Raw genomic sequence first — 26,932 nt, forward strand, 5'->3', positions numbered from 1 at the left:
CATTACGTCTGGGCTAGCACATTCTTTCTATTTTTTAATCAAGAGTTAGATTGCTAGATTTAAACATGCAAATGTATTTTTATTGCTCTGGTTTCGACCTAGGTGTAAAAGAATGTAGATGCAGTTTCTGTTGGCCGGGGAACCCCAGGAAGGGTGAAGAATGATGTAATGTTTATCAGAACTGCAATTTCAATTTAAACAGAGAGAATGAGAAGGTATTAAGCTTTTTTGTCTTGACCATCCAACTCACAGCACTGTCTTGCTCTTATGTAAGTTATCTTAGACTTGTGTTTTCTTTTAGAAATAGCTAGAAACTAGAAAGATTAGACTAAGTGTTTTTCTGTGATGTCAGAACTGTACTACTGAATTATTTTAAGTATTTCTGTGTGATCTCTGAATTCTTGACTAGCACTGTGTAGTAAAACATATTGCCTTGTGGTTTTAATTGTTTATTATTAAATATTTTTAAACCCTTTTAACTGTGGCTGTTTTGTGTAGAGATAAGTTAAGCTCTAAGTGTACATTGCATGTATATAAGGATCCTGTACCAAGTCACTCTAATAAGCCTTGACTGTTTAGTTATACTACCAATTAGGTAATAATATTGCACAGTAATAATTGGACACTCTTTTAAGGGCCTTTGAGTAGCTGATAAATATTAGCTGGGTGGTGGCAAGTGATTACTACCGTATAGTCTGGGTAAAAGGGGCACAGCTGGAGAATCTGTGCCAGCCTTCCCCAGAAGTGTCTATGTGGTTGTATAAACTCTCATCTCAAAGTGTGTGCATGTCAGCTACTTGGGCAGGGACACAAAGCATTGGATGGACAGAGATGGTACTGTAAATTTTAGCTTGCCTAGCTGGCTGAGATCTGGACCTTATAGCTGTGCCAGTGAGGAGTCTTATTGGGGACCTGGAGATCAAGGGAGCGACCAGCCCTGGACTGACTGTGATCTCTGTGTGCTGTTAAGGAAAATTACATTTCTGTGTGTATTTGTTATCCTTTCCTCATATATGAGATGCCCTCTCTGGTGTTAGTGGAGAGGATTGAGGCTCCTTGATTGCTGGGCCAGGGCACAGGCGTCACACAAGTATAGCAAATATTGTGCATTTCTTTGTCGTCTGGTTGTTTGTGTAGCTAATAGGTCCTCCACTTTGTCACACTAAATGTTCTCCTTTGTAAATCTGTTAGATAACAGCTCCATGTACCTATTATAGTACAGTTTTCCATTAAAGTACAGTTTTCAATTGGTTTTCTAGTCCAAGTGTAAGCTTGTTAAGAGAAGTAGTGGTTATTTGTTAACAAGGAGTAATTTGCTGTTGTTCTGAGGGATAGACATTATTGACTGAAGCTCTAGTTACTTACTTACTGGTTCTTTCACCTATTTCACTCATTATGAACAGTGGGTCATGGCACTTTCTGAAGCACAACACAGTGCTGTGTTTGACAGATGTAGGCACTTTCACTTTTGAATTTTCTCTCTGGCATCTTAGATAAATTTTCCTCCCAGTTATAGCTATATAAACTACAAAGTTAAGCAATCATATTTCACTTTCAGTTGCATGTCAAAAGTGATATTATAGGCAGTCTAGAAAAATTATTTTGATACCTTATCTGGTGTGATGCTCAAACCAGATTCTCCCTCTCCACACTTATTAGTATATGCCAAATCAATACCTTACTTATGAGCCGAAATGCTGTCTCTCAGCAGTTGCGTGAAGAAGCTTAGGTCTTGTGCTAAGAAACACATGGCTCCTCATATGGAGATGTGGGGACTTAACATTGTTCTTTCAGACAGATAGCATTTCACTAAATCAACTACAAACCTCCTTGTCAGTAACTCACCCCCCATTTAAGCATTCATTACTAAGCACCTGGAACCATAGATTTGCATATCCTGTCTGTCTCAGTAGCTAGCTTGGTTGGAGCTGGCATTCCTAGATAATGTAGCAATTGTCTCATGTTTACTAAGATCCTATGTAAACAAGCTGACACAATGTGTGAGGGATGTAGTTATATAATATTATTGAAGGAAAGCTCTTACATGAAGCTTTTACAAAAAAACAAGCAGGCTGTCAGCACCGCTTAACACCATACTACACTAATTACACAGACCAAACACACACACTAACATATGCTGAAGCTCTTAAAAGTAACCCAGAATCTACAAAGGCCTCCTAAATGTAACCTAAGAAACAAATTCTCTCAGCAAAATACTCAAACTCACACAACACAGATAGCACCTGCCATAAAACACACATCTAAGAGTCACATTGATTCAATTCAGAAGCTCATCAGGCAACTCTCCACATGGTCCAGTATCCTAGTCACATGTAACTCCACAGTGACACATACCAGTGCAGCACTCACCATGCTGTACAAGGACAGAGTTATGGTCAGCTGCCTGTCAGGTGCCAGAAGTCATCACATAATGTATGCAGTCAAGTTCCTACATCACAAGTAGGCATATCACACACTCATAGTGCATGTGGGTGTAAATGACTTGAGACTTACCACCCTGCCCTGGACCATGTGAAGAAGAACATGATGGAGCTCTTGGAATATGTGTCTGAATGAGGTATGACAGAGCCTTTATCAAAATTCTACAAACACCAAAAATGATGCCACAATATGAACAAAAGGTTATTGACTTCAACAAATGGCTAAGTTTATGTTGTTACTCAAAGGGGATACAATATATAGCTGGCTGGGTGGAGATGGTAGACAGTTCTAGCTGCTTTTTCATGGATAGCCTGCACCTAACCCCCAAGGTTTTCGTATGTTGGCTAAATCCTTGTCCTCCCCATAAGGACATTTTAGCCAACATTTATCTTCTAAAGCTTCCAACATAATAAACAGAATCCAGAGAATGTAACCCTATTGCTGCTCAATACTAGGAGCCTAAACAAACAAACAAAAAATCAACAAACAAACAAAAAAAATAGACTCCATACAGGCACTCATTATCCTGTAAAACATTCATTCAAGACCAATGAGAGCACACCATCATCAAAGGATTTCAATGTTTTTCACATGTTCAGGCCCACTGCTTTTGAAGAAGACACTAAAGACAGCAGTGGCTCCATATTCTTGAAACAGCATTTCACCTCCAGACACATTAAACAAGATAATGACCTAAAACTCCTGCGTGGACAACTTACTATTAAGAAAAACCTTTATCATATTTATGTTCATATTTATGGTCATATTAGGTGGAAACTTCACTGACCCCTCAAACTACCAAACCATTGCAATTCTGTCCTCCCTCTCCAAGATATTAGAAAAATGTATTCACTCACAGCTTCTCAATCACCTCCTCACACACCACTTACTTACCCCTACCCAACATGGATTTTGTCCTCACCACAGCACCATCACTGCCCTCCTCTCCTTCACTCATATCATTGCAGAGGCCCTAGACAACAATAAACCCATTTCCTGTCTCTTCCTAGATCTCTCCAAAGCCTTTGATACTGTCTCTCATCCTCTGCTACTATCCAAACTCGCAAATCTTCATCTATCCCCCCACACTTGCCTGGTTTAATAGTTACCTATCTGGCAGGGAACAATCTGTCAAATGGCTCTCATCCTCCTCCTCACCTTTTCTTCTCATCTCCACTGGTGTTCCCCAAGTCTCCATCTTGGGACCCCTTTTGTTTAACATCTTCACCAATGATCTTTACATCTCATGCAAAGAATTCTCCCTTATTCAGTATGCCGACGATTCCAAACTTATATCCATCTCAAATAACATTCCTGAACTACACTCCCTGACCCAACAGGCCCTGCTATCCACTGAACAATGGCTCTCTCACAACCTATTGATCCTAAATCCCAAAAAGACCAAACTCCTACTTTTCCTTCCCTGTTCTCTTTCTCATCACAAAACCTCCTTTTTTATTACATCTTCTAACAATACAACTATCCAACCTGACACCCACACAAAACTCCTAGGGGTCATTATCGATGACGAACTAAAGTTCAACCTACACATACTCCAATGTATAAAAAAAAACAAACCAGAAACTAGGTCTGCTATATTGGAAAAAAAAATTCCTAACCCCTGAATCTAGACTTACCCTGGGCCAGGCACTCCTCCTCCCCTCCCTCTTATACGCCACCCCAATTCTTACCAATATCCAGGCCTCCACTGTAAACAAACTCCAGCAAACTTACCATAAAATAGCCAGATTCATTACTAACTCCCCATACAACTCACACCACTGCATTTCTTTAAACTCTCTTCAATGGCTTGAACTTCCCCAATTTCTGCTATCTTATCAATTTCATATGCTACACTCAATTCTTTATAAACCCTCCTTCTGTCCATCTCTATCTTCCTTAGTCTCCATCTAAATCCCATCCTGGACCCTCCATACTTCTAACCAACAATTACTTGATATCTACCACCCAAAAAGGTCAGTAGGCAAATTACTCTACAAATACTCCCTTGCCCATGCTTGGAGCAAACGTCCCCTTGACTTACATTCAATCTCCCACACCTCACACTTTAAAAATGAACTAAAAGCTTATTTTTTCAATTCCAGAACCTGCCCTTGCCATGACCCTACCTAGTCTTTCTTCCCTTTATGTACCCTCAAAAGGACCATACTTAGTACCTCATTACACATCTCTCTCCAATGTGTCTACTATGCATTTGCATAATTTTATACAAACAAAAATTTTTATCATTGACCTATTGAACTATATCAATGTAAAATTGTTACTTAGCTTCTTTTTAAAGAAACTTTAACTTTATGCATGTAACCCAACATATGTGAATCATTTTGCTATAACTGCTATTATATCAATATTGTTTAAAATTGTACTTGTTTAAAATGTACTACTGGAGCTTTTCTCCTCAGGTCTCCACTGAAAATGGGCCACAAGCCCAGATGGACAAACCCGGTTAACAAATGTCAATAAATAAATAAATAAATCAAATATGTACCTAACTAGTATGAACTCTCTATGAATAAATCCAGGCAACATTCACCTAGAGAATTCAACTATCCCCCCATCAGTTGGGAGAACTTTATATCCTCAAACATGTGTGCCTAGAAATTCCTGGACTTCAAGAAGTTAGTCTGCACCCCAAACAGGAGTGATAAAACCCCTGACTTGGTCCTTACAAACATGGGAAAGCTTTGCTCTCCACAACTATCATGTCATCCCTGGTCATATCAGACCATACCAGTAATCTGTCACATTTGCCATAAGACTGCAGTGGGAAGCATCTTGCAATATCTCTGCATTTTAGGATAATCTACTAAAACAGAGTTATGGTCTAACCAAATGCAAAATCCCCCTCAAACCTGATGATTCCATTGTGTATTTATAAACCTTTACCAGCAAATTATATTGACATGTACACCACTGAGTAGATGTATTTGCCTCATCCAAATTAAATACAATGCACAATTTAAAATAAACCCTATGCTGAAACCCAAATATAAACAGATTCTATAATAAAAGGAAATAAATCATTCCATATAAAAATAAACCTAACTCTCAGAATGCTAAAAATGTCCTTACTAAAGTAAACAGGGAACTCCAGATCCTGACCGAATCAACCAAGGCCAGATATGCAGAAAACATAGCCATCTAGGTGAAGGATAACCACTAATCCTTCATTAACTATGTTAGAAACAATTCACAGCACAGTGCAGAACTAATAGTAAATGACATCACATTCTTTGGCTCAGAGGACATAGCCAATCTACTAACTTCACTCCTCTCTCCTCTCCTGTATATTCCCAGATTGCAAACACACCTTTACACCCCCTCAAATTTCCCATGAATAATTCCTCAAGGCACTATCCAAGGCAAAGAACACTACTTCCATAGGACCAGACAACATACTGGTTTGCCTACTAGTCAGCCTGAAACAGGACTTGTCTCACTCCCTGCAGAGGCCATTTAACATGAGCACTCAAACAGACTTTCTGGCCTTTGAATGGAGTACAACAAAAATCATACCCTTGCACAAAGATTGGCATCAGTTGACCTAGATAATTATAGACCCATAAGCCTGCTCAGCCTTATCAGTAAGGCTACAGAAAGGATCATTACGGACATAATAAATAAGAACATAGGTAACCTACAAATTATCAACCCAAGCCAATATGAGTTCAACAAGGGCAGATCTTGCCTACTTAACCTGGTTGATTTTTTCAAGAAGGTTACAGAGGCAATGGATGAAGGCAAATCAGTGCATACAACATATCTACAGCTTGTCAAGGCACTCAACATGTAAGCTTTGTGGTGCATCTAATAAATGTGTAATACTATAGTGCAGTAAACTAGTTAGGTAGGAGTTCTAATCTTAGTCCTGGCAAGTGTAAGTTTGTTTGTGTGAGAGTCTCTGTAGTTGTAGAGACATGATTTTGAGACCATTGGCACTTACTACACTTCCATTTCCTCTCCTTTATCCCTGCTGCTGTCAGTCACCTTAAACACCATCCCACTCTCAGTGTTGTGGATATACTCTCCAAACTAAATGTAAATTCCTATCTAATTAATTGAACAGCAAACCAGTTCACAAATAGACCCAGGAAATTAGGATGTGCAGTTCTACCGCCTCCAAAAGACCTGTGACTAACAGTATACTCCTGTGTTCAATCACTGAGACACCCCTCTTTGCCATTTATTTCTCAGAGATCAAAGCAAATGTTAAAGGTTTATGCCTGATCAAGTCTGGAGATGACTGTAAACTTGGTGTCATCGTAAATTCTCCAGAGGACACCAAGATTCTCCAAGATGACCTTTCCCAAACAAATGGCTGTTGCCAGGACCATGGACTTAAACTAAATGCCAAGAATTGTAGAACAGAATCCTTCAAGATGCATGTCCTCCCTTGTAACTATCATATTAATAACACTTCCCTGAAAATCAATCAAGTAGGCAGGGATCTGGGAACCTATGTCAACAATAAACTGTCCTTTGATCACAATATATCAACTAGTCTAAGGAAGTCCTTCTTCATCGCCCAACTTAAATCTAAAGACATGGTATCTAGATCCAGGGATGAAATTATTTTAATGTATTCAGCTCTCATTATGCCAGTCTTCAAATATAATGCTCCATTTAGTATGTACCTGTCTAAACACTTGTCACAGCTGAAATGGCCACAGTGCTTTTTCATTAAAAATAAATAAATAAATAAATAAAAATCAAGGGCCTAAATCCTAAATCTGTGCAGACCATCTCTGCCACACTACATGACAGCTTATTTAATATTTAGATGGAAACAAAAAGGTTGTGAGGCATGAAAAAATAAGCTACTTTTTAAATACATTATTGGAATGCCAGTCAAAATCAAGTATAAAAAAACAAGCAGCACTCAACTCAAACCACTCCTCCTTGCACTTCAGTTCTAATTATAATTTATATTCAGCTTTATAAAACTACCAAGTGACATACTGAAGTAGCAATCTCTGATGCCCCCACTTGTAAAAATGTTTCTTATCCAAAAAAGACCTGCAACTATCTACTTGTCTCATGGGGAAAACATGGTCAAAGTAAAAAATGAATAGCAAACAAGAAACAAGCTCAAGATACATTGCTTAAAGGATTACTGCACAGGTTATGGACCACACATGATAGATTGACATTCTATTTAGTTTATATGTTTTCAAAGGATGGTGCTTTCCTCCTTGGCTACTGCTGTTAAAATTCTTGTTAAGATGCTTCTCCTTGTTTCTTCTTTAAAACAACTTTTATTAAAATGATTTAAAACAAAAAGCAAAATAAAAGCTACAACCTAACCATTTGAAAGTTAGCGTTGTAATGCAAAAAAGAGAGATGAGCGCTTTCGGTTTATCAACCTTCTTCAGATCTGCTTAACATTTGCAGCTACTTCTATTTATATTCATGCTGATGACTTAGAGTCACCCCCACAACCAATGGGAGTCTGTATGCTAATTCTTGGTGTACTTGTAATCCAATCCGATGTTCTGGTTCTTATTTTTTGGAAGCCAATTAAATTTTTCCATGCAAATAAGTTTTAATAAATCTACCAATGTTTATTCATTCCTTTCTCTCACCTAATTTGCTATTCTTTTTCTTTTGCTCCAATAGCTTGTGTGTATCCTGTTTCATGATGCAGGCTCCACCTTTTTATGTCATGTTCTTATTTTCCTTTTGTAAAAACTAATCACTCTCCCTGCATAGCATTTTTCATGTATTTCGCCTCTATATTGGAGGCGCCTGTCTGCCAATAACAGAGCTACAACCTCTTCTCTTTCACGAGTGGTCTTCATTAGGTAAACCACAAGTACAGTGGCTTTCTCCTTTGTTTTAAAACATAAGATCAAACACTTTCTTGTAAATGCTCTTACTTCCGTGTCATCAGGTCTCTTTCAAACTGATAGCACTTACTTAACTACATAATTGCACTTGCTAACTCACATCATAAATCACAAACTTTTTTTATTTTGTGTCTTGCTTCTTAATATCAAGTCTCTTTCTTGACTAAGAGCGCTTGCTTATATTCGAAGATGTACTGCTGATTCCTGTTATTCTATTTGAGTTTTACTTTGTGCATAGCTCTTTACTCAGTCTTATTAAGAAGCTATCCTAATTGTTTTTTAATGTTATGTAATCCATTGGTTGGCAAATTACACTTCTTCGCCTTTTTCTCCCATACTAATTCCAAACTCTCTACTAATTCAATGCCTTTTCTTCATTTGCTGACAAATTTTCACTAACAAATGTCTTTGATCTCCGTAAACATCATTTCTCCTTTCTAATTAATGTAAATAGTGGGCGAACAACACTCTTTCTATTCCTTTAGCGCTCTAAATTTCAATATTTTCCAAACTTCTACATGCACAATGAACTTGATTTCAATTTATTTTTAGTTTGGGGTTTACTCTCTTTCCATCATAATGTTCAAACCAGGGCTATAACCCTGAACCCTTTGTTTAAGGGTCTAATGCTCTACTGACTGAGCTACGTTGGTAGATGCATAGTTCAACTCCCTTTTAGTTTTCTTTTCTTTCTAAACAAGCTTGAGGAGGACTGTAACATACAGGCCAAAAATATATAATAAGCAAACTACACTCTTTTTATTCCTTTGATGCTCTTGGTTTCAGTGTTTTCCAAACCTCTTCTTGCACAGTAAACTTAAATTCAACTGTTTTCATTTATGGTTAGAGATTTCTTCTCCTTTCACCATGGTGCCCAGACTGGGAATCGAGCCCTGGACCCTCTGGATAATGCTATGATGCTCAACTGACTGAGCTACATTGGCAGATGTATAATTCATTTCCCTCATAGTTTCCTTTCTTTTAAAACAGGTTTAAGCAGGACTATAGCATTTAGTCCGAGGAATTGTTTGGATCATAAATTAATTATCCATTGCAACTCAATCTTCTCTGTTCTATTCACTATATCACCTCCTCTTTCCATAGACTTATCTGTGCCATAACCATAAATCTAAAGTTATGCTCTGTATTTTCTTTACTATGTACATAAAGAGCATTAGTCTCTATTTTATTATGAATGTCCCGTATATGTCTTAATACTCGTTCTTTGAATTTTCTGTTAGTCTTACCTATATAGAATGCTTTACATACCATGCAACTTGCTACATAGATCACATTCTCACTGTTACAGGTCGCTCTTTCTTGAAAGATGTAGACCTTATTTGTCATTGGATGCTGAAACCTATCTGTGCTCATAATGTACTGACATGCTTTGCATTTTCCACATTTGAATGTTCCTGTTGGCATAGATACATTCTTTGCCTCTTGCCTATCTATGTCACATAGGAGCCTCTTTAAGTTCTTCTTATTTTTATAGGTATAACAAGGATGTTCTCCTACTATGTCTTTTATCTTCTGGTCCATTGTTAGTATAGGCTAGTATTTCTTAATAGTTTTTCTTATAATAACATTATCTGTACTGTACATCAAAGGACATCTTACTATTTCCTTTCTTCTGTTCGGCTCCTTTTCTTTGTTCTCTTTATCAATTTTAGCTGAATAATATGGTCTCCCTTTCTTCCTTCAGATATATCTAAGCTTGTCTTCATCCATTTTTTCTTCCTTATAGCCTCTCTCTGTAAAATTGTTCATTAGTCCTTGTATTTCTTCTCAAAATATATTATCATTGGTACACAATCTGGAGACCCTTTGCACCTGGTTGTCCTTAATATTTTTACAAATATGGCCTGGATGCATGCTAGATCTATGTAAAAGATGTTTTTTCCAAGTTGTTTTTCTATACAGGGCTGTTTCCAATCCTTTGACCTCAACCATAATAATATTAACATCCAGAAATTCTATTTTCTTCCATGACATTTTGATTTCAAACTTTAGGAAATCCATTGTTGTTGCTAGAAATTTAATGAATTGCTGCAACGAACTTTCACGCCCTCTCCATATAAGAAGAATGTCATCAACAAAGCGTCCATAGAATTGTATATGTTGTTGCCAGATATTATCATCTTTGCTCCACTGGCATTCCCATTGGGCTAATACTATATTTGCATAACTATTGGCACATGGAGTGCCCATGGCTACTCCCCATTTCTGCCACTAGACTTCATGCTCATATAGAAATACATTGTTTTGTAATATAATTTCTAATAGCCCACATATCCTTTCCACATCCTTATTCAGTTGGTTAGCTAGTATAAAGTTTCTGACTGCTTCTATACCATATCCATTGGGTATGCTAGTAAATAAACTATTCACATCCATTGTTGCCAATACCATATGCCTATAGTTGTCACACTTGTGAGCTTCAGCATACAATTTCTCTAATAATTGTGCTGTATCCTTTAACACTGTAGGTGCTTTCTTTAACAGATTTTTAAGCTCATCTTCTATGTAAATGGAAAGAGGCTCCATGATCCACCCTCTTCCTGAAACTATAGGTCTTAATGGCGGATCATTTAAATTCTTGTGTACCTTCGGTATGCCTTTCATTTCTGGTATAAGTGGATGTAAGGTTTCAAAAAATGCATACAAATCTTCATCTATTATTCTACACATTAATTTTTCATACAGATCTTCTTTGACTTCCTTTACCAATCTTTATATTTGTTTAATACCTATTTTAGTATATGTAGTTGTATCTCTAAGAAGCTCCTTCATCTTGTTGTCATATTGTTCCTTTTTCATGATGACCAATGCACCTCCTTTGTCAGCTGGTTTTATCACTATTTCTTTAAGTTGCAGTTCTTTCAATGCCTTGTGCTCCCTATAGTTCAAATTGTGGAATTGTTTTCCTTTTCCTTCATCTTTGTGTTGTGCTATTTCATTCTCACAAAGTTTGATGAATGTTTCCACCTGAGGATGATTTATAGGCACAAACGTACTTGGCCTCTTATAGGTTTCTTTTAAATCATCTGAACCCAGACTTTGTGTATTTTTGGTGCCATAAATGTATTTTAATGTTACATTTCTTCCAAATGTTTTTAGATCTATTACCACCTCACTAAGTTGAGACCTAATGGAGGGTATAAAGGTCAAGCCTCTTTGCAGAAGTTGGTTTTGTTCCTCACTCAGTACATAATCTGAAATATTTATTACCAATGACTCGGTATCCTCTTTTCTACTTCTTGTTTGCCTCTCCTCTAGGTTGCCTTTCTCTTTTTCCTTTCCCTGCTTAGGGATCTTGGGGCTCTATCGTTCTGTTGATGTATAAGAAAAGGGAGTTGTTGAAAAATTGGTGCATATTTTTCTCTCTTTTTAGGTACTGCTCCTAGCTTACTACTTTCTTTATTATTTTCTTTATTAACTATCTCTAATGTTCTTGATCCCTCATTCTCTGTTGTAAATACAACTTCTAATTCTTCCATGTCCTCAGTGACTATACTGCCATTCGTTACTACTCCTTCCTCTTTATTATCACTCCTCTGTCTTGGTGGGGCATGGATTTCTGCTTGCACATGTTGTTTTCTAGATGTTACTTCTGATAGGGACATTTTTCTTCTATTTTGTTTTGTATCGCTAGTTTTAGGTTGATCTTGATTCCTTGCTGTTCTTGGCCATTCAAAGAGCTGGCCTGCCTTAAAGTCATCAAAATCTCTTCTTAGTTTGTTAATTTTTATCATTTTTAACTTACTGTCATAAATGTCCAATTTTTACTGGAGGTTCTCCAACCTCATAAGATTTTCTTCAGAGAGATCTAGTTGTTCCATCTCACTCTGCTTTGTTTGTATAAGTTCTGAGATTTCATTTTCCTGCAGCTTAAAGAAATCTATAAGTAGTCTAATATAATTAAAACTGGTTTCTATGTTGATCCGTTGCCATTGTGCTAAGAGCTCCGGATAAGTGGTTCCATAACTTGGCATACATCTGACCCTTAGTCCTCTAGGTATCAGGTTTTGGTGTAGGCACGCTTCCATGTGGAAATGCAGCCATTGCAATCTCTTCAACTTATATGCTGCATTTTCCACTTCTTTGTATAAGTTCTCGAATGTACTATTTGTTCTAATATTCGCTGTCCTCGTTCCTTCTGTGATATTAATATCGATCAATGGATTGCAGTTGTTTATATGTAAGGTAGCTGCTTTCTTTTTCATATCCATCTGATTTGCTTTCTGTTCACTTTCCATATTCAAATTTTTCATGCGCCAAGTGCGTTGCTCTCAACAAAAGGTTAAAATAGTAGAGAGAGAAGTGAGCAAATGCTTACGGAAAACCCAAGAAATGCTGCAAATATGTTTTCAAAGGATGGTGCTTTCCTCCTTGGCTACTGCTGTTAAAATTCTTGTTAAGACACTTCTCCTGGTTTCTTCTTTAAAACAACTTTTATTAAAATGATTTAAAACAAAAAGCAAAATAAAAGCTACAACCTAACCATTTGAAAGTTAGCGTTGTAATGCAAAAAAGAGAGATGAGCACTTTCGGTTTATCAACCTTCTTCAGATCAGCTTAACATTTGCAGCTACTTCTATTTATATTCATGCTGCTGACTTACAGTCATCCCCCACAACCAATGGGAGTCTGTATGCTAATTCTTGGTGTACTTGTAATCCAATCCGATGTTCTGGTTCTTATTTTTTGGAAGCCAATTACATTTTTCCATGCAAATAAGTTTTAATAAATCTACCAATGTTTATTCATTCCTTTCTCTCACCTAATTTGCTATTCTTTTTCTTTTGCTCCAATAGCTTGTGTGTATCCTGTTGCAAGATGCAGGCTCCACCTTTTTAGTTTATTTAGTTTATGGGTAAAGCCTGCAAAGATGACTGCAAGTCTCCAACAAATGTAATGAGCTTCTGAAAATATTGTAATCCTGTCCTTTATTACAAATACTGTCGTATGCATTTCAATACCTAAGGCTTATACGTTATCTAGTTATGTAAGTATTCTCTGCATGGCAACAACAAAAAGGGTTGCAATGTTGGTAATTCTTTAACAGTATGCTTGGTAAAGCTGACTTGCATCTTATAATCTCAGACAAGCTTACCTGATGGTCATTAAAGCATTGCTACTTAAACACAGAGCAGTAGGCACTGCAGCAACATGCATTTAAGAAGCATAAATCAACAGTATAAAAATATGACAGAAAACTAGAACATTCTGCAAAATCAAGGACAGATGAAAAGCCACTGTAGTACTTGTGTCTACCTTGGATAGGGGATACTCTGCACACTTACACTGCATAACTGCCAATAATCGACTTTCTTTTCTGGGGGGGGGGGCTGAAATTCTTCTTTTTCCCCTTCAAACCTGATCAATGGCTTAGGTCGTCTTATACAAAGTGAAGAATTCAACTGATTATGAAAGACGTAAGGCAGCAGATACAACTCCATAGCAAACTCTGAGAACAAAAGTAGAGGCTGACATCAACTAAAGGTTGTTGAGAAATAGAGTGCTATGCCAGCAAATCAAATAAAAGCATAAAATTAGTGCTACTTAGGAGGATATAGGAACTCTTCAACTTGACCTTGGAACAGAGAGTAACCCACAGCTTGACAAAATAACTCAAGAAAACAGAGCCAAGGCCACAACCCTTATGGGACACTAAGAATTAAAACAAACTAGACAAAGATAAAAAAATGGTTAATAGTTCACACCTCCTCCAAAAGAGAAGCAGCTGCAAGCTTGACAATTACTAGTGCCAAAAATATGTCCAAATCTTGACACTTCGAATGTCAGCCATCTAAACACAAATAGTTTATCCTCCAAAAAGTCTCAATATCAACCCCTATTTCATGTAATTAAACACTTAATAGCTGACCATCAGTTAGGCACATTTGGGAGAAAAATATATTCTGGTAACATGCTCTTCAACTTTTCTGTTTTCCCCCCTCTTATGTGGTATCAGGAAAATCATCAGTGGCAGTTAAACTGGGACAGTCATCAAGTGGCAATAACCAACAAACATTAACTACAGCCAATCAATTCAGTTTCAGTAAGCAGATTACCATGGAGTGAAGTTAAAACTGCAAGAAACATTGTTGCTCTGATATAGAAAAATACAAACTTTACCGGTACTTACATACAGTACCAGCTAAACTCAAATGCATGCAACATTCCCTCCTGTTGATTCAAGTGTAACAACACACAGAAACACTAGCTATAACAAATACTGAAACTAAACAAAAAGCTTATTGAAGTATTTTGGCATTACAGTATATGCATCTAAAACACAAACATCCCTAGTAATACTACAGGTGGAGGTAAACCAAAGCTAAAGCTCTCTGGGAATGAAAAACTCAACCACTCATCCTACTCACACACAAGCATTACTCATTTCCATGCATTCATGTAGTAGACTGCAATTAATCATTAATTAAAATTTATATTCACCCCCCCTCTTCTTTACATGTTATAATACAATTTACTCTTGCCAGTGAACATCTATAAACACTTCATAGGCCAGCCAAATTTCAAAACTTTTTCTACTCTGTTAGCACTCAACTGATACATACACATAAAGCAATAACTTAAGAGAATCCTAGACATGAAACACAAAGGAAACAGGCTGCATGTTTATAAAGCTGAGTTAGGTACGTAAGTCATGAGCACAAATAAAAACAAGTGCATCAACAGCACCTCATATTAGATCCCAAATGGGATTTTTTCTCAGCCTACTCATGAAAACGTTACAGTCACACAACATGACAACAGTTTCTTGTAATGCCCTGCTTTTTTGACTACTTCATTTTAATAAATGTGCAGCTTATTGTTTTCAACTGTAATGAAAATATAAGAAGCCAGTGCCCAATTTTCAATCGTCGTCTAGGCCTACATTTCCACAAATCACTCCACCTAAGTAATGGCATTCAATGCAAACATACTGAAATTTTATTACTTTAAAAAGAAATACTGCCAGCTAGTGCAAAAGAAACAGAACTGACAACATAACCTTCATGCTAGGGAGCTGCCATAACCAAACAATACACCACTTCCACAAAAGTTAAGTCTGAATTCATTGAGCTCCATCACCAGTCAGCCCAGAGAGGACGGCAATGGGAGCAGTCAGCCATTTTTCCTTCAGAAGTCAAGCCCAGCAACCGGCTTTGGCCACCTAATATACAACTAGTATGTGCATGTTTATAGGTTCATAGGTTCATAGGTAGGTACTAGACCATCTGCCCAAGGGCATTTATAAGCCTAGCCAGAGTGTGTCAGCTTTTGCCGCCCCATTGATTAATTAACTGAGCCTCTGTCAAGAAGAGCCAATGAAGTGAACCCAGGGGTGTATTTTCTGTTACCCATCCACTCGTCAAGGTTTCTCTTGAAGAGTTTTAGTGAGGGGCTCTGCCTAATGTAGTTAGGAATTTTGTTCCAAAGCATGGGGAGTCTCTGTGACAGGAATCTATCCCTCCAGCATGTTCTATTTATTGTTGTGGTGAGGTTTAGCTCACTAGAGTGAGTGGCTCACAGTGACTTGGATTTCTTTAGGGGGAGCATGTCCATCAGTTCTGAGTTGGACATGGCTTTGTAAGTCAGGCGAAGATCACCTCTGAGTAAACGATATGCGACTGAGTACAGCTGGAGTTTTTCCAGTTGGGCTGCATAGGACATATGTTTGAGGCCAGTAATCCTCTTGGTGAGGTGCTTTTGTGGTCTTTCCAGCTGTTGGAAGTGTCTTGTGAGGTACATCCCAAATGGGGCATTGTACTCTATGATGGGTCTGATGAGTGACGAGTAGAGGGCCACTATAACCTCTTTATTTCTAGATGTGAACCCTTTAGTAATTAGATGGGCTACATAGAAGGATTTCCTAACTACTTTGGCAATATGATTGTCAAAGGAGAGATTACTATCTACCTGGGTCCCCAGATCTCTTATTACCTCTTCTGTATTAAGGGGCCTGCCACCTATGTGGTAATTCATGGGTATTTTGTATTTCCAAAACGGGATAACTATGCATTTTTTGGCATTTAGCTTGCGACCATGACTTTGACACCAGGTGTCCGCTCAGTAAGGCCCTTTTGGAGAATGTCCGTGTCAGCCAGAGAGTCAATTATGGCTCCCAGTTTGCAGTCATTGGCGAACTTGGTTAGCCATAGTCCTCTTGTGTTTGCCTGTACTTCTGAGAAGTATATGCCGAGCAGTAGGGGTCCCAGGACCGAGACTTGAGGGACACCACTTGTGACTGGTTTAGACTTGGACCTGGAGCCCACTATTCTTACCGTGTGAGTTCTGTCTGTAAGCCAGTTGGCAACCCATCTGGTGACGTAGGGGTTTATGTTCAGGCTGGTGAGTTTTTCTATAATTCCAGAGTGGGGAATGGTGTCAAAAGCCCTGGTGAGGTCAAGGTAGGCTGTGTGAACTACCTTCCCCTCATCTATGGTCTTGGTGACTGTCTCGAAGAAGTCAACCAGGTTTAGTAGGCATGATCTGCCCTTAACAAAGACAAACTGGGTCAGGTCAAGTGTTTGGAGGTTCCCAATGTCTTTGTTAATGAGTTCCATGATGATGCGCTCCATAGCCTTGCAGACCAGGCTAGTCAGACTTATGGGGCGATAGTTATCAGGGTCAGTTGTGGCCCCTCCTTTGTGGAGCGGAATAACCGTTGCTGTGCACCATTCTATGGGCACATAGCCTGTGGAGAGGCTGAGGTTGAACAGTGTGTTTAGGTGGGGGTTAGTTTATTCTGTAGTTCGTGCAAGACCTAGCCTGGGACACCATCTGGCCCCATTGGTGCTGTGCTTTTGGCTTTTGAAAGGGCTGTTTTCATCTGTGCGTCTGTGATTTCAGGGACACTACACTTTTCCGGTATTGTTGTGGGCCCTTTTGGGTGTGAGAGGGGGGTGACGTTTGCACTGAATTTATTTGCCAGGATGTTGGCAATATCAGTGGGTTCAGTATATTTTGTGCTATTTTGCACTAGCTCAGAGCATATCTGCGAGTTGCAATTTAGATTCTTGACATAGCTGAAGAAGGCTTTTCAGTTATCTTTTGAATCCTTGCCTATTTTTCTTTTGAAGTTAGCTTTGGTGGATTTTATGAGGGACCTTAGTTCCTTACTGATACTGATCAGGGATGTCTTTCCTTCTTGGGATTTGCTTTTTTTCTGAACTACTTTCCTCCTTCTGTTGTATAGCCTGTTTATGGCAGGGGTCCACCAGACTGGTTTCCTTCTCTTAGGGGAGTGAGTTTTGGTTTTGCTAGGGATGTCATGATCCATGCATCCTTGTAGGTGCTCATAGAGTGCATTTGTAAAGGCTCCTGCATCTTGGACACTGTTATCCTTTAGTGTGGGGGCTGTGAAACTTACCACCTCTGTCTTAAGTAAGGGGAAGTTTGCTATAGAAAGGTTTTTCACTGTGGTTTCCTTGGTTGGAGATGGTGGTGTGGTGTGGGCATCCAGAGTGATTAGTTTATGGTCTGATCTAACCAGTGACGGGTTGACCTCTGGTGTGGAACACCTGTCACCCATGTTGGTGATGACCAGGTCCAATATGTTTTCACCTCTGGTAGGGGAGTTTACCAGCTGATCCAGGGCATTTGAGTTGATAAATTCCAGGAAGCGCTGGACCTGGGAGTTTGTACTTGAGTAGTTTTCCCAGTTAACGGTAAGGTAATTGAAATCGCACAATATCAGGGTGTTCGTAGGACCTTCATGTCTTCCAGTGTCTCCAGAAAGGTAGAGTGGTGGTCCTGGGTCATGGAGGTTGATCTGTAGCAGGCCACAATTTGCATTGCAGATTTGCCTGATGTTAGCTGCACACGGATGATCTCAGCGGTATCATGCTGCGCCACTAACCTGGAGGTGCAGTATGTATACGTATATAGTATACATATGTAAACACTGAACACAATATCCCAATTCAAAACCAGACAAAGTGAAAAAACACAACGTGAACAGTAAAACTAGTCTTACCTGACATCCTGCTTCCCATAAACATCAATGGACCATTTTAAACATTCTAGCAACTTCCTTGCCCATTTACCATAAATAACACACAGTCCCTTTGAAAACTTGCTGGAGTTGTTTTGGTATGCACAGTTGCACATACACACACACACACACACACACACACACACACACACACACACACACACACACACACACACACACACACACACACACACACACACACACACACAAATACATACACACGCACACAAACACACACACACACACACACACACACACACACACACACACACACACACACACACACACACACACACACTTACCTGAGTTTGGAGTCTGTCTGTAGCAGCTTCAATGTCCTCAGTCCCACGCAAAAAGGTAAAAGGTCCTGTTCTTCCCGCGAGAGCAGGCTCCAGCCTGCAGATGTTGCAGTCCAATTCCCTTCCAGTCTATGCAGTTGTAACCACATAGACTTTTGGGCATCAGACTACAGAGATGCCTTCTTCCTGATTAGGACTGCTGTATAAGCAGTCCTGATTCCTGCGAGTTCCGGGAATACTGAGCATGCATGCGTGAAGTTCCGGGGCTTGCTATCATTTCTTTTTTCTTTTCAGTTTATAGCTGGGTGGGCTGCAGTCCTGCAGTCCTATAGCATGAGCCACCCCTGACATTAAAACATTATTAAACGGCATATTTTATAAAGTGATATTGATATCCAAATTTGTACCCCTAGGATGTAAAGTGTGATAATTTATGATCAACCTGCATTCTAACTTATTTAGTTCCCTCCTAAAATTCCCCCTGTTGACTATTTGCAAAATCTGGTCTGCAGAATCTCTTGTGCAAGAGACATAGTGATAAAAGTTAGGAAATGTGAAGATCACACCAGTAGATATTGTGTTACTGATTTTACACAACAGTTACGGGAATTGGGTTGCTTTCTCTTAATCAGATAGTCAAGTCAGATATTAAGAAGGAGTTTGGGAGAAACGTTTGAAGGCATATGGGCAGACAGAAAGTAAGTTTTAATATATTGGCATTCTGAGAGTGAGAAAGTGGATAATTAAAATTCAACAGTGAATTATAGAGGTCATGGAAAATTAGTAACTGTGTCAAAGAGAACCTATTTTATTAGTTTTAAAGTGATGGCTGACTGTGGTGAAGGTAGGTAGCATAACATTTGGCTTCCAGAGACAAGGAAAGTAATCAATTTTCTTTTTTTTTGTTCTTCAGCACAAGATAAAGTGTTCATAGGTATAATTATATCAGAGGTGCTACATTTAGAAAAAGCCCCAAGGTCACCATAATCATAAGTCCTTAGTAGGAATATAATATATTATTCCAAAACTAAAAATTCAGAAGTACAGAACTCTGGTACCAAGACTGCAAGCAAAGTGGAAAACATTTTGACCCTCATTCCCTGCGAGGAATTTTGCCCATCCATAGAGTATGCTTTCTTCCTTGCAGTGCCCAATCTATCCACATTATTATCCTTATTGTTGTGTTAGGTTAAGTATGAGTTGGACACTGTAGCCACAGTTGCTGGTCATTTGGATACAGGCTTTGGAAAGGAATAAAGAAGGATGCAAAAAGGGCTGCATTGCATGTTATAGGTGCCAGGGTAGCTTGCAACACAATAGAAGTTCAGGTGCAGACCCTGCTTGAAATGAAATCAAAAAATAATTGTGTGTGTCAATTCCATGATTGGTATATATATATTATATATATATATATATATATATACATATATATATATAAATAGGAAGCCGGTGTGGGTGCAGGGAGCTACGTTCCTGTAAAAACAGAAAAAAAGCTCTTTTCTTCTTTTTTTATGCTTTTTGAATGCCATTCGTATTCAAAAATTTCCTGATTTTTTTTTAATCATACTTCTCCAGGTTGATAACAAAACTACTGCAGTTTCACTAATTGGCCAGTGTTCTAGATTTGATCTATGTATGAAGTGCAAATGGCTAATTATTTGTAATACATCAGTAAGACTAAAGGCTTTCTTGTAAAGACAGAATCATGGGCCTGCGTAAGACACATAATAAGTTGCTGTAGTTTATAAAGTATACAGGCAGTGGTACAAACCAGTAAGCAGTACATATACTACAACAAATCTGGTGCACCTTATCTCAAACAGAGCAATGCAGACAACCAGTAAACTATTAAATAGTACAAACATGTCATACATGATTAATTACAACTCAGACATTCATATTACAACTCAGACATTCAAAACATAACATTTCATAGATCTATGTGAGATACAGGCAGCACTTAAAAATAATAATGATTTACTTATTAGAGCTGTTCTTTTTGAAATGAGTTGTTTTACCAAGAATTAGTGTACCTCCCTAGAAGCAGTTCCTGAAACAGACAGTTAAGTACAGTAGAAAATGGAAATACATACAATAATGCATCAGCCATCCTATCATTTCCACAATCACTATTCACATATTCATTGTTTTGTGATTAGTGGCAAATATATATGAACGTGCTACTAGTTCTGTAATCAGTACATTAAAACAGCAGCTCAAATACAGGTGCAAAGATGGACAATTTCTTATCTGAAAGATTTGAAAAGATGTTGGTGTTTTAATTTAAGACATTAAAAAATCAAATGCAAGGGATGTTACCCTTTAAAATCAAAGAGAAAAGTTAAGTCTTAAAAGGTCCATGCAAGTGAGACACACTTTTTAAAATGCAGCCTATACCATCAACAAACAAGAAAAAAAAGCAGCTATAGAAAATAACCATTCACTGGTTAAAAATGTGCAAGTTCTGAATTAGGTCTTAGTGCAAAATATTTTCCTTTTCATCAGACAGAGTTCAGAGCAATCTTAATTTTAGCAAGATAAGCAGACGTCAAGTACATTTATTATTAGATATATTTTTCATCTGCCAAGAAACACAGTTAAGAATTTTTTTCTTTAATTTAAATTAGCATCTGCAGACCATTTTTTTCTGCAAAGCATGTTGTACTATAATCTCTGCTTGGTACTATAAGAAGCCATAATCTTACATGAAATCCGTGCCAGTTTTAAAATCACAAGTATTTACTTAAACTCTTAGTGACCCTATTTCTCAAGGGTGAGAGACTGGTGATTGGAGCAGATTTCAATGGGCATGTTGGTGAAGGGAACAGAGGGGATGTGGAAGTGATGGGTAGGTATGGTGTTAAGCAAAGGAATGCAGAAGGTCAGATGATAGTGGATTTTGCGAAATGGATGGACATGGCTATGATGAATACGTATTTTAACAAGAGGGAGGAGCATAGGGTGACATACAAGAGTGGAGGAAGATACAAACAGGTGGATTATATCTTATTTAGAAGGGCCAGTCTTAAGGAGATTGGAGATTGTAAAGTGGTGGCAGGGGAAAGTGTAGTTAGGCAGCATAGGATGATGGTTTGTAGAATGACATTGGTGATCAAGAAGAGGAGGATGAGTGTAAGGCAGCACCAAGGATCAAATGGAGGAAACTGAAAAAGGGTAATTGTGAGGTGATGCTCAGGGAAGAGTTAAGACAGGCACTGGGTGGCAGTGAAGAGTTACCAAATAGCTGGGTAACTACAGCAGAGCTAATAAGAGAGATGGCTAGAAAGATGCTTGGTGTGACATCTGGAAAGAGGATGGAGGACAAGGAGACCTGGTGGTGGAATGAAGTACAGGAGAGTATACAGAGAAAGAGGTTGGTGAAGAAGAAGTGGGATTGTCAAAGAGATGAAGAAAGTAGACACGAGTATAAGGAGATGAGGTGCATGGCAAAGAGAGAGGTGGTGAAGGCTAAGGATAAGGCGTATGAAGAGTTGTATAAAAGGTTGGACACTAAGGAGGGAGAAGAAGACCTGTACCGATTGGCTAGACAAAGGGACCGAGCTAGTAAAGATGTGCAGCAGGTAAGGGTGATAAAGGATAATGAGGGAAACATACTCACAAGCAAGGAGAGTGTGTTGAGCAGATGGAAAGAGTACTCTGAGGGGTTGATGAATGAAGAGAATGAGAGGGAGAGAAGGTTGATTGATGTGCGGATAGTGAATCAGGAAGTGCAGTGGATTAGCAAGGAGGAAGTAAGGATAGCTATGAAGAGGATGAAGAACAGAAAGGCTGTTGGTCCAGATAACATACCTGTGGAAGCATGGCGGTGTTTAGGTGAAATGGCAGTGGAGTTTTTAACTAGATTGTTTAATGAAATCTTGGAAAGTGAGAGGATGCCTGAGGAATGGAGAAAACGTGTTTTGGTACCGATTTTTAAGAATAGGGGTGATGTGCAGAGCTGTAGTAACTACAGAGGGATTAAACTGATTAGTCACAGCATGAAGTTATGGGAAAGAGTAGTGGAAGCTAGGTTAAGAAGGGAGGTGATGATTAGTGATCAGCAGTATGGTTTCATGGCAGGAAAGAGCTCTGAGAGTGTTGGAGAAGTACAGAGAAGGTCAGAAGGAGTTGCATTGTGTCTTTGTGGATTTAGAGAAAACATATGACAGGATACCTAGAGAGGAGTTGTGGTATTGTATGAGGAAGTCGGGAGTGTCAGAGAAGTATGCAAGAGTAGTACAGGATATGTATGAGGGTAGTGTGACAGTGGTGAGGTCTGCGGTGGGAGCGACGGATGCATTTAAAGTGGAGGTGGGATTACATTAAGGATCAGCTCTGAGCCCTTTCTTATTTGCAATGGTGATGGACAGGTTGACAGACGAGATCAGACAGGAGTCCCTGTGGAGTATGATGTTTGCAGATGACATTGTGATCTGTAGTGAGAGTAGGGAACAGGTGAAGGAGACCCTGGAGAGGTGGAGATATGCTCTAGAGAGAAGTGGAATGAAGGTCAGCAGGACTAAGACAGAATATATGTGTGTGAATAAGAGGGAGGATAGAGAAATGGTGAGGGTGCAGGGAGTAGAGGTGGCGAAGGTGGATGAGTTTAAGTACTTGGGATCAACAGTTCAGAGTAATGGTGAGTGTGGAAGAGAGGTGAAGAAGAGAGAACAGGCAGGGTGGAATGGGTGGAGAAGAGTGTCAGGAGTGATTTGTGACAGACGAGTACCAGTAAGAGTGAAAGGGAAGGTCTACAAGAGGGTAGTGAGACAAGCTATGTTATATGGGTTGGAGACAGTGGCATTGACAAAAAGGCAGGAGTCAGAGCTTGAAGTGGCAGAGTTGAAGATGTTAAGATTTGCACTGGGTGTGACAAGGATGGACAGGATTAGGAATAAGTATATTAGAGGGTCAGCCCAGGTTGGAAGGTTTGGAGACAAAGCCAGAGAGGCAAGATTACGTTGGTTTAGACGTGTGCTGAGGAGGAATGCAGAGTATATTGAGAAAAAGATGCTTAGGCTGAAGCTGCCAGGTAACAGGAAAAGAGGAAGGCCTAAGATAAGGTTTATGGATGTGGTGAGAGAGGACATGCAGGCGGTTGGTGTGACAGAGCAAGATGCAAAGGACAGGAAGAAATGGAAACAGTTGATCTGCTGTAGCGACCCCTAACTGGAGCAGCTGAAAGAACAAGAAGAAGAAGAAGAAGAAGTGACCCTATTTCTATCTTAGTTGCTACACTATCCTATGGATTTGGAGGAGAAAAAGATATTTTGATTTGTTGGATCTCTGCAAGCAAGCCAGATGTTTACATGCATTTCTCTCTATTGCAGCTTTTTAAACTTGTGTAAACCATCACTGTTCACTATCTTTTATACAAACATTGTCTGAAAGCCAAACTACCTACATGTAGGTCCAGATATTGCTTCTTCAGTAGTTTGAAGTGAAATGAAAACTATTTTATAGATGCTGCTTGTAACTTTGAATGCGTCACTACTTTTTTTTTTTGAAACAGCAGATGAAACGTTTTCCTTTTCTCTTTTGAAAATATGAGAGTAGAGCAGACGAGTCTTAAATAATTATGTTGTTTAGTGACCTTCTATCTCACAAAAAAAGAAGCTCTAATTATCTATAATTAATGATATCTGACTGCCGAAAGTAATTATTCAGTTGTATTCCTTCTTACAGTTTAAATGGAAAAAAAACACAGTTGGTGAGACCAAATAGATTTTGATGCTTTTCTACTAATTTAAATAATGAATATTACAAAATTAATTACAAATGTACTGCAATTTTTTTTTTATTTCTGTTCTTTCATCTATTGAGAACAAAGCATGCATAAAACAATCGAGACAGATCTTATCATTTCCATGAAGAGTACATTCGATGGTAAAGGGTTGATTTAAAAGAAAAAAGTTGTGAAAAAAGATGGCATGTGCCTTTATAAGTTTAAATATTTGATGTAAAACACTGCAGTTTAAATGTAAATAAAAAATACAATGCAATGCAATATAATAAATGCCCTGGGGAATCAAGAATCCAGGAGAGGAGTATACACGTGAATAAGGTGCAGTTAAAACATCAGATAAGGAAAGGTACCTTCTGGCTCTGTCATCTGATCATCATGCCAATGATTGCCTTGTTGAAAGGATAAAGCTCCAAGGGAAAACTCAACACCTCTCTGTGCACAGACTCTTGCTGTTTCAGCAGCAGTGATACCAGCCCAACATACTGTAGGTCTTGGGTCCAAATCTCAAATGAGACCTAATATTATCCTTTCACTTCAATGACTCTAATAGTGCCTAAGGAGTTGGATTTCAATGTGTTGGTGATTGCTTGCAATGGTGCCATTGGTGTAAAGGTAAGCAAAAAGATGTGAAAATGCTAAAAGAGTTGCTGGTAAAAAAATGGGATGCAATCACTGTTAAAAAAGAGGTACAGTCTTCATCAATGTGAACAATTAACATGTTTTCTTTAGGGTATTAGGTGTATTTCTAGAGAACTTGTCATTGTGTAGAGAAAGACATAATAAAAGACATTCAGAAAAGGCAAAGCAAATTATTGCATGCTTTGCAACAGAAGCTAGATGAGGTCTATAAAAGTTTAGCATGTATAGTATTCAAGAAAAAAAAAAGTCACAGGGGATATAATAACATTTTAGTACTGTAAAGGAATGAGTACAGTCCATGTGGCCATTATTTTTTCATAGCATGAGATATATAAAACAAGGGCACATAATCTGAAGAATATTAATCTAATGGCTTGAGGTTGATGTGAATGCATTATTTTACAGAAAGGCAAAAGATAACTACAACAGCTTTCTTCAAAAATGTTATTGTAGAAAAGTAGAAGAGTAACAGAATTCAAGAATGGCTATGATGCATAGATAGCATTATATTTATTTGTTTATTTATTTATCTTTATTATCCAGCTAATTGAAATGGTTCAAAGACCATTTTCAGCCACAAACTGGTCCAAGAGGCAATAACAACTTTTCAAAGCAAGTGTGTGTGTGTGTGTGTGTGTGTGTGTGTGTGTGTGTGTGTGTGTGTGTGTGTGTGTGTATATATATATATATATATATATATATATATATATATATATATATACATATATATATATATATATATATATATATATATATATATATATATATATATGGGTCTACTTTCATTCATTGAATTTACACTTCACCAAACCACAAATAATCGACACCACACAGCCAAAACCTCATTATTACGAAAGCTACCAGTGGTGCAAAAATAACATACTATATGCTGAAGACTGCTGGCACTACCATTACATTTATCATGCCACAGAACTGGAATAGTGTATGAGAAGTTACATAAATACTGTATACTTGTACTTCTCGCACTACCGGTAACACAGTCTTACTCTTACATGAATGTTATTTACATTCATCACTGCATTCTGTACAAGGATACTAGCAAACATACTGTTTAATAACTACTATACTTAACTTTACATGTATTTGCACAGTTCACTGCTTTATATGCAAGGACTCTAGAACTATCACAGCTAACAGATAGTCTGACGTACAGCAGCCCCTTTTGATTTTAACTTGCTGTTATCTAATCAGTTGCTATGATCATATTGCATAAACACTTGTTATGACAGACTACTGAATTCATTGAAGACCTGTATGGCATACTGCCATTCAACATTATTGCTGTCTTCATGAAATTCGCTTAATTAGCAGATCTGTACAAGTAGGATACAGGATGACCAGATATGGAATGAGATGATTTTTATTTTGTTGTACAAATATTTTCTGCAGTGCTTGTATGTGTACACTGCAAGTGACACAACAAGCTGGCTTACAATATAGGGTATATTTTGGGAAGTTATTTTGTCAATAAATTAATATGCTCATAGTTTGGTTATATGCCCTAGTTATAGTTAGGACTCATCTGCAGTATTTCATAAATCATGTTATATGAGAATCCCACTCAATTCTGCATAGATTGGAAATGTTTAGCATATACATTTCTTCTAAAATTTGACTGATTTTTCTTCTTGTACTTTCTTTTGAAAATTGTCAGTTTTCTGTGTGTATATGGCTTGTTTGGTTTTGTCTCTTATTTGATATCAGTGATACAAATCTGACATAAAGAGTTAGCTGCCTGCATAGCTTTAGTAGTTTGCATATACAGACACATGCAACACACACACACACGCACACACACACACACACACACACACACACACACACACACACACACACATATATATATATATTAAATTAGATATAGATTTTATATATATAGATATATATAATATATATATCTATATATATATAT

The sequence above is a fragment of the Protopterus annectens genome, chromosome 5.part0 (genome assembly GCF_019279795.1).
Source record: "Protopterus annectens isolate FY-2018-M chromosome 5.part0, PAN1.0, whole genome shotgun sequence".
Lineage (NCBI taxonomy): Eukaryota > Metazoa > Chordata > Ceratodontiformes > Protopteridae > Protopterus > Protopterus annectens.